Consider the following 10,624-nt stretch of genomic DNA (forward strand, 5'->3'; position numbering starts at 1 on the left):
TTATTCTAGGCATTTACTCTATCAGAATTGTCACTGGACCTAGTATGATCGCAACCTCGTCTGTCCCCCATCTCCCCCTCCAGCACTATCTGAAATGTTGTCAGGCCTAGTACGATAGTTCCTTTCACATCGTTACTGTTCATGGCCTGTAAGAATGACATTGTATTTTCCCTTGAAGCGCTTTGAAACACATTGTGTATAGGTGCTATATAAACTATCATAGCATACTTGTTCATATGGGTTTCAAGCCTAGGACACTACGTTTTTCAATGAGTCCTGTGGTGTTTGTGAGAAACAAATCAAACATTTAAAAGGCCAACTAGTGTGTGGATTGGAGAATTGATCAGATGTTTTCAGACATCCACAAAAAGGTTTTTTTTTTTAAACAAAAAAATAAAACGCCCACAAAAAGGAGTCCGTTTAGTGTTTGTGAATCAAAATACAAAAGTAGAGCCTTGTCAAGCAAAGCGGAGCAAGCAATACTAGGTGTGCTTTCATCCTGCATCGATTTGAATTTTTAAACTAAGTCACATCTAGGTGTGCTGTCATCCTGCATTATTATGTTCTGCCAATTAGAAATCCAACATACTATGGCCAATTTTTAAGGATTAGGCGCAAATGCACGGAGAAAGAGGAATTTAAAAACACATGCAGACCTCTTACGAGGGAGGTTGGGTGAGAGGTTACCCAAAAAAAACAACTAGTGAGGGATCACCTCAAAAGAGCAGAAGACACAGCAAGAGACACTTGTCCGACGACCCATGAAAAAAAGGCAGAGTGGCCGTTTAGTTGGAGTGTCGACATTCAATCCCATTAGTGATGACCTTAAGAAGAGTATTAATAAACACTGGCACTTGATCAAACAGCCAGGCACTTATGTTTGCCTTTAAAAAGAAATCAAAATCTTAGGCAGAAACTGGTGCACACATACAAGGCAGGTGATAAAGTACAATCAGTACTCAAATCAATGGGGGCTAGCGCCTGTGACTGGCCTCTATAAATGTGGTAAATGTGTCGCTTGCCCACTCACGGAAACAAAACGTGAATTTAGATATGGCACTACTGCTTGAAAATGAAATATCATCATACAAATTGTCTGACGAAGAACGTCATATATGTGATTAGTTGTCCGTGCCAACTGTTATATGTGGGAAAAACGAGAGAAAATAGACAGCGTATATCCGAACATAGAAGCTGTATACGCAATAGTGGCAGACAAACCCTTGGTTGAACATAAGGACACGGACATGAAATGGTTTGTCTTGCAACACATAAAGGTTAATAACAGAGGGGTCGATATAGGCACTCTACTGCATGGCATTCAGCAACGTTTCGATACATACTCTGGACACAGTGAAGCAGGGTTTAAATGTCTCTGTAGAATAGGGGTGTCACGGTATTCATTTTATGACGGTACAATAACCTTCTTGCCAAATGACGTTATATCATGGTTATCGCGGTATAGCAGGTGGAGTTAACTGATCTTAACAAATATTTTCTAAAAGGTCATAAATTGACAGATGTATCATCACAAACAAAACCAGGCACCCAGGGCCAGAATTGGGCTTTTCAACATACTTTCCACTGAAATGCCTTGCTTCCACCAAACACACAAACACGTGTGGAGAGGAGGGGGTGGGGTGGAGGCCTGCTGCAACTGGCAAAGCAAACTGAATAGCTTTTCTTAAGTGGTCATTTAGGCTTTTTGCTTCCCCGCTGGCTACTGGTGAAGATGAACATGTTGCCATCTTGATAACCTGTATGCCACAGATCCACAGATCAATGGAGGCCGATGGTAGTATACGCTTGTGCACATACACACACACAAACGCACACACGCAATTTCCCTTTACGTTACAGCCTTTAGTTTACTTGCGGGCCAAAAGGTGTTCAGTAATCACTGACATGTTACCCTTTGGTATGGCAGCAGGGAATACCCACAGAGATGAGTGAATTTCGCAGTGTGACTTATATGTAAATTCAATGATAGAACCAGCGAAATCCCCCATTGCCATATGTTTAGAGGATATTATCCATTATAAATATATAAACGCCAAAGCCGCCACGCCAAAGTAAACCCTATTCCTTCTTGGCACTGTATCTATTGTTCCTATTGCTAACATATTGATTTTGTGTAAGGCATGTGTGGTTTATGGAATGGCATTCAAAACTGCTCTAACTGAAACTACTTGGTAGACGGCACATCCAACAGTACAAAACCAAGACTGCAAAGCAATTGCTTACTGCAGCCTTTCCAAATCAGATTGAAAAGCACACAACGGTATGAACGGTATAACGGTATAAACAATGTGACTGTTATTATTGTTCAATTAAGTGGTTCACGGTATCTTTAACGGTATACCGTTACATCCCTACTGTAGAATGGAATATTCTTGTTACATGCAAATAAACAACTTTGTGTGTATGGTCACCCATATGAATTATTTTACATGGTATACCATGCATGTGGTGCCCCCTTTTTTTTTATGAATTACCAGTATCTATACTCCTGGTGTCAGGTTTTCAACAAACGTTTATTGTGCCGGCTGTGTGAGGTACTTCAGGGGTAGGTAACCACTGGTTAGACACACCGGTCATCTCTGTATCTGGGGAATGACAATTGGAGTGATTTATCATAGGTTCCCCCAATACGAAGAGTATGTAGTATGTGTGTTATAACATCAGTTACTATGCGTACACTTTACCCACAAAAATATTAATGTGAATATGGGTTGTTACACTCTCCATAAATACATACAGCCGGTAAAGAGTATATCACACCCAGATATGTGGACTCCCTTTCACGTAAAAAATGCAAAGCATGAGTAAGTCCTCTTTCTATGCCCATGGGAGTACTACACATGAATATAAGGAATAGTCCTGTCTCTCTTGATGTCCATTCGTTTGGATTTTGAACACAATGTATTTGAGGAGTGCACACAGGTAAGGAATACGGCTGCGAGTTGCTATTTTGGACATATTGACAGATGCATATTTAGTGGATTTGTCCCAAAGGAACTGAATCATGCGGTATAAATGCAGCGGAATATATGGGGGCACTATTCGCGACACGAGACAGACGCCAGTTAGTGGGGCATTCCGAGAGAGCTACATGTACTGCATGGAAAATTGGACCCCGCAGTGTAAATATAATTTTAAATATAGCTTAGGCATTATGTGGCACCTTAGATAGATGCCAGTTTCATTTGGACGCGACTGGTGTTCCGTATAAAATATGCGGTCTATAACGTGGGTGCACGTTGGACCAGCTGATCCACCTAGGGTGATGCAGTAGTAATGTATGACCGTGGGGTACATTTAATCACTCCCGAGTTGGTGGTTTGGGACGGCCGCCTTGTGGTCAATGTGGATGATTATATTGTATCAGTTGGGTCAATATGGAGAATTGACATTTTCCTTCATTTACTTCTTTCTGTAGAGACCCCTAAAAAAATCATTCCAAATTGAGCCAGTGTATTTACAACATTGGACCAAAGAGTTTTACCATTATGCATTGTCCATTTGTGGGTCACCGGAAGGAGGAGAAGTGTCTTTTTGACGGTGCTCTTTTGACGATATCTAGACAGTACACTGGTGAATACAATCATGTGGCCTTATGGTACTACTGGTCTTGTATCGTTAGGATTTTGAGCCCCTGGGATCCATATTTGGAGGTTGCATGTCTTATGGGCAGCGAAGAAGTGTAACCATATCAAGAATAAATGTGGCAAGGGTTTGCCTATGCGAGTATACGCCCAAAATTAGTGAGTGATTTGACAAACCGTTCCTTTTTACTAGAATCATGTGGAAGGATCCACTCCACCTTATCCATCCGCATCTCTCTCCCCCCCCCCCCCCTCCCCCAAGTCTATACCCAGGGGCGAGTATGGTGTTTGGCATGTATTGCTCAAACATGCTTGTTCTGACAAGAAGACTCATTGGTAGAAGAAATGGGAAGGGCACACAATCCTGATTTGTCTATATATGTTTTAGATTACGATATGGTTTACTCCAGTCCATGAGAAGCGCAGGACAACTCGACTGAATGAAAATGGACAAGATTGTATGTCCACGGAGACCGAAACATGTGTCGACGATCACACAAACTGTTTGTAAATTACAAAACAAACTGTAAATGACACTGTCAACAAGGACAGGGTCAGAACGAATAGAAGTGGAATAATTAATTGTAAAGATCTGTGTAGGACCAGATTGTGACTACACACTGTTGAATTGGCCATTATGGTTTTATGTATAGAAGCATGAATGAAGGATTGAGAGTTTTTGGATGCCCGAGTTGTGAATCATTAGAGTAACATAGACACATGTATTTTGTGGATTCATTGAATAAAATTTTGCTTTGAATTGAAATAGTGTAGTGTGTCATCACGATCCACCATTTTGTTGTGCTTTGTACTATACCTGAAGGACCAGGGTTTAGATTGCAGGTATCCCCTTTATTTAAAGCTCCCACTGCCCTTTCCCATTCCCATTGTGTTTCCTGGCGCGCTTGCGTCCTTCTGCCAACTCCCTCCCACGTGCCTCAGCTGCACAGCCTGGTTAAGTGCATCACACTCTGTGCATCCTCATAATGGCGCTTTCTATCTCTCCTATCTTCTCTAACTGTTTCTCCATCTCCTATCCTTCACCGCTCACCAAGTCTGGCAGGAAGAAACTTAAGGAGGACACACTTGGCTCCAGCCCAGGCCTTCGCCGACACCTACGTCAGTGCATCCGCCAAAGAGACTCTCAGACATCCTCTTGTAGTTTCCTCTCCCGACCTATGGACTCTACATATGGTCGATCTGCTCTCTCCCCTACTCTTCCTCAGACATCAATGGTGGCAACCGCGGGGAGGTTCTTCTTGCCTTCTCCTCGACCTCCAGGGTCATCATAAATGTCTATCGAAATGGTACCATCTTGATACAAGGGCCTCAACTCAACCTTTCTGATAGGCTCCTCCCTCACCTTATCAACTTAGCACCTTCCTCCTCAGTGGCTCCCTTGCCAACTGCACCTACAGCCTCCCTGACCTGCTAGGCACACCTTGGCTACCTTGCCTCCACCTGATCACACTGCTTCTCTTACTATCGCTCCTTTGTTGTCTTCTACTATCCTGGTTCCCTTGCCCCCACTCTCTTCACCGACAACCTTTTCAGCCTCTCCCATGCCAGTGCCTTTGCCCCCACTGCCAACGCGTCTGAGGCTCACTTGTCATCGACCACTGTCCCGGCTCCCTTTCTTGCACTCCATTCGCCCCTCTGCCTTCTCTTGCCTCCATTTCTCACGCACTTGGACAGCTTACCTGGGGGGGCCTTGACCCGCCCCACTAAGTCTTTCAAAAATGGCAATCTGCTCCACGTTTCCACGCTTAACTCTCACTCCGCATTCAAGCACTCCTCCAACATCTGCCACCTCCTGGAACACCGGGACCTTGATGTTCTTGCTCTCACTGAGACCTGGTATAAGGACCCCTATGTCAGGAGTTTTGACACTTCGCCCTGAAGGCAACAAGATCCTCTCTGAACCCAGGCTCAACAGGCCAGGAGGGGGAGTTGCCCTGATCTTTCCACAGTGGATCCCTGTTTCACCATTCCCACTCCGACCCATTCCTCTTTTGAATGCCTAGTCTGCAGGCTCTCCATCTCTCCCCCACTCTCTTATTCTGGTAACCTTCTATTGTCCGCCAGGCCAGTCCACCCTCTTCCTCTCAGAGTGGGCTGACCTGGCATCTTCTCTCCTTTCCTCCTCCTCCTCCCCCCCCCCCCCCCCCCCAACGCCTCCTGCTGGGGGATCTCAACATCCATCTCGACTCTCCCGGCTCTTCAGGAGCTTTCCGCAACCTATGCGATTTGCTCTGACTCCATTCTACCCTCTGGTCCGACACACACTGCTGGCCACGGCTTGGATGCTCTTATATCTACAGACATCCCACTCTCATGGACTGATCACTCTCTCCTCTCACTTGAACCTTTCCTCTTCTTCAGGATTGGCACACCCTGCACTGCCCCCACCTTCAAGGTCATCCGACCCATGAAAAAAGTCAGTGGCTGCCTTTGACACCACCTACTCTCCTAATTCTGAGGCCGACTTCCACCCCGGCACAGCCCTCTCCAACTTTCACCTTTCCATTTCCAATATCGACATGCTTGCCCCACTCACGAGGGTCCGACTGAAGCCTGCCAAAAAGTGAAACTCCTGGTACGACTCTGACCTGGCTGACCTTAAACGCAAGGGAGCAGAACGGAAATGGGGATCTTCAGGTACACCCTCTGACAAACTGGCCTGCCGCCTTCTGCAAAGGCAATATACACTCTGCATCCAGTCCAAGAAAAGTAATCCATATTCAAGCCTGCATCTCCACAGCATCCAAACTTTTCCAGGTCTGTAAGGAACTGGCCAACCCTAATCTTCTATTGCACCCGCCCAGGCCCTTTGCAGGGTCCTGGCTGCACACTTCACCACCAAAACAGAGGACATTTTGCCCTCTCTTTCCTCCACACCCACTCATGCACCATCAACTCGGACGCCCTCGGCCTCCCCCAGCACCCCCCTTCTTCTCTCTTCCCTCGGTCTCTAGACAAGTCTGGTCTATGAAAGCTTCTTCTAAGCAGGTGGACCCTTAACCCTCCAAATCCATCATGGACAACATTGAATAGCTCCAGCCTTGACAGACCTCTGCAACCTCTCCTTCGCCACTGGAATTTTCCCCACTTCTCTCAAGCATTCTCTTGAGCACCGTCTGGTGCAACATAGTGTGCCTCGCAGAGCACAAGAAGGTAAAAGGCAAGAGACGCCAAACCACCATCCAGGCTGTAGCTCCAACACCGGCTGTTCAACTGACAATGGTCAAGTATAGAACACAGTCCCTCACACCCTAGGTGTGTATCTAGACGCATCCTTATCCTTAAGCAGACAAGTCAGTGCTATTGCCTCATCAGCAGCCTACACAGCAAAACTAATCAACGCAGCTAGACTTTTCCTCAATTCGAATAGCTACATGACCAGAGCAATCATGGGGGCGACATTGGACTACTGTAACGTCCTATTTTCAGGCCCATCCAAAAGGAACTTAAACTGCAAGTAACACAGAATAATGCCCTCAGAACAACACTGAACATCCCGAAAAGGGACCACATCACAGCTGTCAGAAAAAATGCCCACTGGCTCCGACCAAAGAAAGAATTATCTTCAAGACTCTCTCTCTCTCTCCACAAATGTTTGAATAAGACTGGCCCCAGTACCTTTCCCAAAACAAACAAAAAAAAAAATAAAAAAATCACAAGAACAAAATCCAACAGACCAATAAGATCCACCCATGCCCACAAACTGACCATACCAAGTGAAAAGAGCCCAAGGAGGGGGCATAAGCTTCCCAACAGTCGCAGTTAATCACTGGAACTCCCTCCCAGCAGAACTAAGAGCAGAGAATTCATACTGGGCATCCGAAATACTTTGAAAACCTGGCTTTTCGCCTCAACTTTCACCAAACAGGATGTCACCCTGCATGCACCCCATGTCCTGTTCTCCTCTCTCCTAACTGTATGTCCACTCCCAATATATTACCGTTATACCCAGTTATGAATCAAGCATATGCATAGATGTAACTAGACTGCAACAGCCCCTAGGTGTCCGAGGGTTTAGGCACTATACAAATGAAAAAAAAAAAGAACACATTCTTATGAAGACACCACACACCATGACACTAAGGCCCCCATGCACACAATCGCGCTTGAAACACTTGTGTATGGGTGCAGTATAAATAAAATATATCACAGAGCGCATACACACACACACCCCTGACACGTGAACAAGGCACCAACTGGCCATATTAACATAAGCACTGCAGAGTACTTCTTGAAGGAATCCTTGTTTTGTTAAAAAGCCTTCATCATTTTTTGGTTTGTGTTTCAGTAGGGTGTGCTGAACAGTGAGACCATAGTTCAACCTTGAGGGAAGAGAATTTGTGATTCTTGCACTACACGCACTGAAGGGGGCCCCCAAGAAGGAACTAATCAGAGCATATGCCCCCACCGCAAGTTCTTGATATTATTTCATAAGCGCTTTCTTATGCGCTTATGAAGCACTTCATCTGTTAAATGTTAAAAAGGTATTTGTACCGCGCACCGTCACCAACAGAGTTGGTCCCCAGGCGGATCTCAAATGAGAAGGTCGGATGGGTTAGTAAGGTGAAAGGGAGTAGGATAGTCAGAGGAATGGTGTTCTGTTGGCAGCTTCAACTCGGTATACACGGGTGCTGAGCTTTGGTGCGAGTATGGGATCAATGTCGGTCCTCGTGTGCTGTTGGTGTGGTTTATGTGTTGATGCAGGGTTGTGAAGTGCGTGCAGGATGCTGTGCAAGGGGTGGTTTTTTGAGTGAGATACGTATGCAGAAATGTTGAGCTTTTTTTGGTTAGTGGGTTATATGATATTTAACATGCCAACATTCACATTTCTGTCCAGGTGTTGCACCAGCCAGCTTCCACAATCCTGCCAAGAAGCGATTGAGGCTAACGCATACCTGCCTACGTTTGAAAATCAAAATTCCTGAGATTTATGCCACGCCCACAGTCAAAAAACTCCAGCCATTTTCACATGACTCCGCCCACATGTCAAAAAGGTAAACTCTGTTGTAATGTGATGTGACGTCAGAAATTTGCAGTTCAAATTGAAACATGCACATTTCATTAAATTGCCTTTTCACAACCACCCACATTGCATAGGACAAAAGGCATTCGACTTCCATAAAATCAACACGTTAAAATGTGCACATGTAAACTCCATGATTTTCCCTAAATTTTGCAGTACCGAAATTTGACATTTCACCTTAGTTGTTTTTCATCAGGTTACGTAGTACAGTGGCGAGTTGTCCAGCCTGATGGCTGTGGTTCAATGGGGCTGAACCCACCCTAACCTGGGCAAAAAGAATGAAAGCAAAAGAAACACGCATATTTGCATTGAAAGTCGGTGTGGGGACGTCACGGGAGCACGATCTCGATGCAACGGGATCTCGCGAGCCCGCGCTCTCAAGAAAACGTCAGAGAGCATTGCCGCCAGATCCTGGCAGAGCACCAGACCAAGAGGTCGGCTCATAGCGCTGTTCCTATTAAGGAGCCACTATTAAGGAGGCACAAAGAACCCTCTGAGTGCCAGCTTGCAGGGCATAAGTCCAAGGCCACAGGAGGCCACCTGGGGGCCCTGGAAGCTCACAGCATGCCATCCTTGATCACACCTTGCCTCGAGTGAAGCAACTGGAAGGCCCAGACTGGAACTGTGAGTAACTCCCCTGCCCTACTCAAGTACAAGTTACACCCACCAGTTTGCCTTATTAATAAAAGACATTTAAGACCCACCTAAGCGTGCTGTCGTCCTTAGAGGCCTCAACAGTCGGCAAAAAAGAATGAAAGGTGAAGCAAAATAAACACACGTTATTTTGCTTCACCCATAGCTCTCAACCATTTTTCTTGCAAAGGCGGGTGAAATGACCCGATTTTGTTTTTGGCGGGTGAGACGCCCATTGGAATGAATGGGCGTGCAGGAGGCTTGGCGGGTGAGTCAGCCCTTTACAAGGCGGGTGACACCCGCCAAAAGCAGGTGAGTTGAGGGCTATGGCTTCACCTACATTGTTTTTGGCAATGTGCAGAAAGCGTCACAGTCATTGCTGCAGAGATAAAGCCACACTCAGGCAGGGAGTCCATGGCGGTGCAGTTCAGCAATCAGTGAAAGCTTTTCCCCACCAAAATTCCTGAGATTCCAGAGTCTTACCTGGAGAAATTGTTAAAATTCCTGAGTCTCCGGGAAAAACCCAAAAGGTTAGGCAGGTATGGGCTAGCGTTCAAGATGCTATCCAAGTGTGGGACATGCTAGCATTCCCAAATGCATTTAAGTGTTGCACTTGGTATAAGTGCATTACATACAAACAAACAGTTACTTAATGCATGGAAGCACACTGAGGCACATCCACACATGCGAAGCGGGGAACTGATGTCGTAGAATATAAAACCACATGAACAGATTAGGCATGTGGGAAGGAGCAATCATTTGGGCTAGCCCAGTGGAGGAGGGATGCTGGCGGTCGCTACACGCTTGGTGACACGTGTACACTGGCTGGAATACCCAGAGGACAGGGAGCACGGTTTCGGACCCCTGCAGACTCACCGCTACTTGCACAAGTCTCCCCTCGCTGAGTCGCGATACACACGTAGCACTGCGACAGCAACAGGAAGAGTTCGTCGCTGCTCTTACACGCGGCGGAGCTGCTCCCTGCCCTCGCCATGTATTGTGGGTAAATAACATGGAGCGGTAGACATGGCCGAGCGAGAGGTACACGCGCCTGCGAACCCCGCGGCCATCTTGAAGAGGCGCCCTGATCACCAAAGAAAGGCCAACAACCATAGAAATTACTGTGAGAATCAGAATTAAACGATCCCTTTTCAATACTTTCTGAACAAGGATATATTGTGTTCTAATTAAATACTTCCACTTCTTTATATAAATATGCTTATCTTTATGAAACGAATTTCGGTTACAAGACGCTCATTATCCATCCATTAATATTCTTTTACCGTGTAATAGTGTTGTGTTAAACTTTTCTCAGTTTCTCACATAGAGGGGTAGAGAGAGT

The 10,624-nt window shown here is 45.7% G+C and overlaps 1 protein-coding gene across 1 annotated transcript in view; it reads right to left on the minus strand.

Annotated features, from left to right (window-relative positions):
* The window catches only part of LLPH (LLP homolog, long-term synaptic facilitation factor), a 28,759-nt gene extending 18,474 nt beyond the window's left edge, over positions 1 to 10,285 (minus strand). Inside the window, exon 1 of the mRNA XM_069629757.1 lies at positions 10,159 to 10,285. The gene's annotated coding sequence lies outside the window, so the exon portion shown is untranslated. The remainder of the gene's footprint in view (positions 1 to 10,158) is intronic.
* Positions 10,286 to 10,624: the final 339 nt, after the last annotated feature.

This window comes from Ambystoma mexicanum, chromosome 12 (assembly GCF_040938575.1).
Source record: "Ambystoma mexicanum isolate Mex_15411 chromosome 12, UKY_AmexF1_1, whole genome shotgun sequence".
NCBI lineage: Eukaryota > Metazoa > Chordata > Amphibia > Caudata > Ambystomatidae > Ambystoma > Ambystoma mexicanum.